Source organism: Sinocyclocheilus grahami, unplaced genomic scaffold, assembly GCF_001515645.1.
Source record: "Sinocyclocheilus grahami isolate Dianchi unplaced genomic scaffold, SAMN03320097.WGS_v1.1 scaffold302.1, whole genome shotgun sequence".
Lineage (NCBI taxonomy): Eukaryota > Metazoa > Chordata > Actinopteri > Cypriniformes > Cyprinidae > Sinocyclocheilus > Sinocyclocheilus grahami.
The window spans coordinates 1,971,126-1,976,759 of NW_015505481.1; positions in this window are offsets into that span (position 1 = coordinate 1,971,126).

Here is a 5,634-nt window from a genome sequence, read left to right on the forward strand (position 1 = left end):
TTCATGAAGTACCTGAATGTTTTAGCGGGCTAGAATCTAGCCCCTGGTGATGGAATACTGCATTTAAACCTGAGGCCAGATTACAGGAACACGCCGAGCATAAGAAAACTGCTGGAAGCTGCAGGTGACACATAGCGCTCGAATTATATCATCACTGATGTTTGTATGTTCCTTCATTTATTCATCATGCCATATAGATTTATTATTTCACTTATCAATCCATTCCACAGTTCCTTGTTAGAACAATTTACTTTATGTACAACAAACTTATATTTAATTTATAGTAATCTGCCAGTACTGGCAAATAGCTCTATGTCAAACTTTTAGCAAACTATACTGTTCAAAAATTTGGGGCAAGTAAGAATTTTTTCTTTTAATGTTTTTGAAAGAAGTCTCTTATGCTCACTAAGGCTGCATTTTAAATATAATTTTTTGTAACACTTTACTTAAAGCTTTTATGTATAATGTATTATAAGGGGTTATTAAAGGTTATAATTCATTACAATTATTCATAATGATCTTTCAGAAATCCTATTTAATTTTTGTCTATGTCGAAAAGAGTTTGTGCTACTTAATAGTTTTGAGGAAACCATGATACATTTTTTTTTTCATAATTTTAAAAGAACAGCATTTATTTGCAATAGAAATCATTTGTAACATTATTTTTACTGACCAAAACTTTGAGCTGTAGTGTAAATATCTGCCACTAGTAGCAAATGGTGCAGTAATGTGGCAACAACAAATTATTCACAAATTTGCTAAATTAAAGTGTGATTATTCACATTCTTTTAATTTTGTGAATGTAAATTAGGTGAGAAATGTTTGAGAGCCTGTCATAAGAAGTATGAACTGTCGTGATGAACTGGCACTTAATATATTATAATAATATCTATTCTATTCTGTTCTGTTCTGTTTAAATGTGTGGCATTTTACACTTGAGAAAACAGAATGAAGACCTAAAGTCATTCTCTCTGTGAGGAACAGCATATCATGTACTTCTAGCTCAGTGGGATTTGAATCACTCTTTTCACTGACTCAACTGTCACCATGGTCTCCCTATTGCCCCTTCACCCCCTTCCAGGAAGTTTGGGGCTAAAAACACCATCACCATCCAATGAATTATTCACATATTATTTAAAGCATTGAATCTGAAAGCAGCTGGTGTTTTATTAAGCAGAGCTGGTGCTTTAAACAAACATCAGGTTTGTTCTGAGAAACAGACAGCAGAGGTGCTTCTGAGGAACAGCTAAATTGAATGACCTTGTGGTTAATGTTGTTAGCACTGAATACTTTAATAGCACTCATACTCTCCTGAGAAGGAGCATTATCTTTCAGAGAGCAGCCTGTTGAAGGACAGACGGAACTGATACCGACTTACCATGATACTTGCTCTAGGGAGTTTGAACCACTAATACACCCTGACAATGTGACTAAACTGTGTTAGCTTTAGCTGTAAGAGCTTTGAATGGAAGCAAGAAGGACATGTTCAATTCACTTAAACAGGCTGAATAACTGAGTGATATCACTGTATTAAAGTTGTTCTGTTCAGAGAACAACTACATATTGGTGACTGCACTTATAAAACTCGGCCTATGGTCATTTGATGGTCTTAGCTATTAATATTTTTACAGTACATTGTGAGATCTTATTAATTTGAATACATTTTAAAATGAAATGTATTCCTGTGATGGCAAAGCTGAATTTTCAGCATCATTACTCCATGCTTCAGTGTCACATGATCCTTCAGAAATTATTTTAATATGTCGATTTGCTGCTCAAGAAACATTTATTAGTATCAAAGTTCAAGTTAAATATTACCCTTGTGCACTCCTCATTTGGGAGTCACACTCATGATCTTCGCGGTCAAAAGTGCCGCATTTTTCTTCGGTAAAATCAATCTAATATATTTTTGTTCAATAATATTTTTTATTTTGAGAGAATTTTATGGTAATAATTAATATTTATGCAATAATTATTATCAACTTTTCCCATTGAAAATAGTACAAAAAAATCTCTAAAATTAAAAAATATATATTTTTCAATCAATGCAGTATCTCTGATTCAAATAGAGACTAGGCCTTTAAAATCCTTTCTTTTTTAAGGCAGATTAGCACCTCCTGGTGAGAGCAAAGAAAGAAAGGTGCAGTAATGTGGCAACAACAAATTATTCACAAATTTGCTAAATTAAAGTGTGATTATTCACATTCTTTTAATTTTGTGAATGTAAATTAGGTGAGAAATGTTTGAGAGCCTGTCATAAGAAGTATGAACTGTCGTGATGAACTGGCACTTAATATTATTATAATATATCTATTCTATTCTGTTCTGTTCTGTTTAAATGTGTGGCATTTTACACTTGAGAAAACAGAATGAAGACCTAAAGTCATTCTCTCTGTGAGGAACAGCATATCATGTACTACTACAGTCAAACCTGAATACAGAAAGCATTTTGTTATACAAAACATTAAAATTATATAAAAATGTAACAAAAATAAACAGGGATGCTTTATCAGAGCTTAATCCTTCTGGGCCTGATCTGATTTTAACCTCTTATTTCAGTTTTCTGACTCATTTTGGCTAAATGGTTATAGCCATACCAATTCATTAGAGTGTGCATAATTGTGTGTGTGTGTGTGTGTGTGTGTCTGTGAGTGTGTGTGAGTGGATATGTCTGTTTTGCACTCTTGATGTTTTAGAGTGTAACCCCTGCCTTGCTGTCCACTTTTTTACTAAATTGTAGTTGAATTATTGATTTTATTTTACATAGTTGCTGTGTTACAGGCACACCAGTTCATAGGGGTGTGTGTGTGTACAAGTGTGTGTGTGTCCGCGAGTGTGTGAGTGGGTGTGTTGATTTTGCACTCTAGATGTTTTAGAGTTTCACCCATTCATTGCTGTGCAATTTTTTCTACATCGTGGGGGATTTGTAGATTGTACACACAAAAATGAAGCTATGATTTTTAAATATTCAAAATGTAAAATTCTTCGGTCAAAAGTGACCGAAGACCGCACAAGGGTTAAATAAATAGAAATTCTTTGTAACATTCTAAATATCTTTACTGTCACATTTTAAATCAGTATGGCATATAATGAATAAAAGTAATTACAGTAATAATTAAACTTATTGTTTAAATTATTAAACTATTTCAATATTTTTTCATTGTTTCAATAATAGTAGTTGTAATCCTCTAACTATGGTAAAAATCTTTGTTTTACTTGTGGATACTGTGGCTTTACGTAATACATTAATAAAAATGCTAGAGCTGAAGCATGATTACTATAAGCATTTAATGCGTATGATAAATAACACAATCACATGTAGCTCTGCTCAGAGCTGTATTAAATTAAAGTAAGACAGTGCAAAGTCAAAGGGGGACCGCTTCGGCTGAATTTGAGTCCACAATGGGCCAGATTAATGCAATAAAGCCAAAAGGCTTCAAGCATTGATTCCAAGAAAACTGCACCCTGCTGTCTCATTCTCTCATCTCAGATCATATACCCTCAGCTACTCATTCTCCTAATAAAGACAAAATGCTGGAACAAAATAAACATCTTGAGTGTAAGGAAACAAAGGGCATTGATTTGACCTGTGCATGGAAGCAGATATCATCAGCAAAGAGAGTTAACCCATCTGATGTGCTAAAAGCAGGTAACTGCCGCAGGCACAGAGAGAGAGAGAGTGAGCGCACAACACCGGAAGTGGAGATGGGCTGTTTGCCTCCATCCATCACAGAAGCCAAGCTAGAATTACTCTGACAGGCAAAATCAATGCAAAATAACAGCCTGAGAACGTGTTAGCAAGACCTTTTCAAAAAGTACAAGAGAACAATGATGTTTAGCGAGCAAGAGGGAGTGAGGGAGAGAAAATGAGAGCTAACAAACTCTAAACACTAAAGCTTCATAAGAAGTCTTCATAACAATCTTTATCCCACTGTTATGAAGAACTACTGTGTGCAAAGGCAATACTTGTGCTGAATACAATGTGTGTCTTTGTGAATTTTCTGATAACTTTACAGCACAGCCTTGTATTGCTGCATATTTATTCTAGAGACCTTTTTATCTTCCAGAGATGACTTCAGCTCCAGCTTTACCTAGTTTGCAGCTAAAAAAATAAATAAATAAGAGAAGCAATTTCATATTCCTAAATTAAAAAAGTTTCTATACGCATCATGGTGGCAAAACTAGCATGTAAACCTACAAAAATGATGGAACTATGGATAAGTAAGTGGAACTGTGTGACTGCAGCTGCACCCAATCAAAATACGCCTGTGAAACAGGTGACCAATCAGAGAAGAGAAAACCCCTGGCACATTCTAGGACCCTGGATAGTAAAGAACCAGCAATGATGTCAAAGGCTACATACTTTGTATTGAAATTTTAGCACCCTAAACATACATCTTCTAATGCCTCCCCTCTCATCTTCCCCCTGGCCGTTCCTTTAACCACAGCGAAACACACACATGCTGCCATTAGGGAGACAGACTGCCTTCTGCTCGCCTGGGAGCCCATCAGGAGCATATGGAGAGGAGAGAGAGGAGGAGGTTATGAATGATGGGGAGGCAGAGGAGAGACAGGAAAGAAACAGGCAGGGGCGTCATGCACCAATTTGTTTTGAAGGAAGACCAGTGGCAGTTCTGACACCCTTGGACTGGCAAAATTGAATATGTAGCCTATGTATATGTTTTTATATAGATTAGGCTCAGTAAGATTACTTTGATTCAGCAAGGATGCATTAAATTGATCAAAGGTGACAGAAAAGACATTTAGAATGTTACAAAAGACTTTTATTTCAAATAAATGATGTTCTTTTGAACTTTCTATTTATCAAAGAATCCTGGAAAATGCATTATGGTTTCCTTGCACAGTGTTTCCAAATTGATAATACTAAGAATTGTTTTTTGAGCAGCAAAACAGCATATAATGATTTCTCAATTTCTCAAAGAATATGTGACACTGAACTAATGGCTAATATATATATATATATATATATATATATATATATACAGTGGTAATGAGATAATTGTAATAATAAATCAGCATATTAAAGTGATTTCTGAAGGATCATGTGACACTTTATAATGGCTGATGGAAATTCAGCTTTGCATCACAGAAATAAATTATATTTTAAAGTATTTTAAAATAGAAAAACTTTATTTTACACCATAATAATATTTCACAATATTATTTTTGATCAAATAAATGCAGCCTTGATGAGCATAAGAAACTCCTTTTAAAAACATTCAAAAGCATTCGGATCCCAAACTTTTGAATGGTAGTGTATACAGGTGCAACTCAATAAATTAGAATGTCATGGAAAAGTTCATTTATTTCAGTAATTCAACTCAAATTGTGAAACTCGTGTATTAAATAAATTCAGTGCACACAGACTGAAGTAGTTTAAGTCTTTGGTTCTTTTAATTGTGATGATTTTGGCTCACATTTAACAAAAACCCACCAATTCACTATCTCAACAAATTAGAATACTTCATAAGACCAATAACATTTTTATCAAAAACATTTTTAGTGAATTGTTGGCCTTCTGGAAAGTATGTTCATTTACTGTACATGTACTCAATACTTGGTAGGGGCTCCTTTTGCTTTAATTACTGCCTCAATTTGGCGTGGCATGGAGGT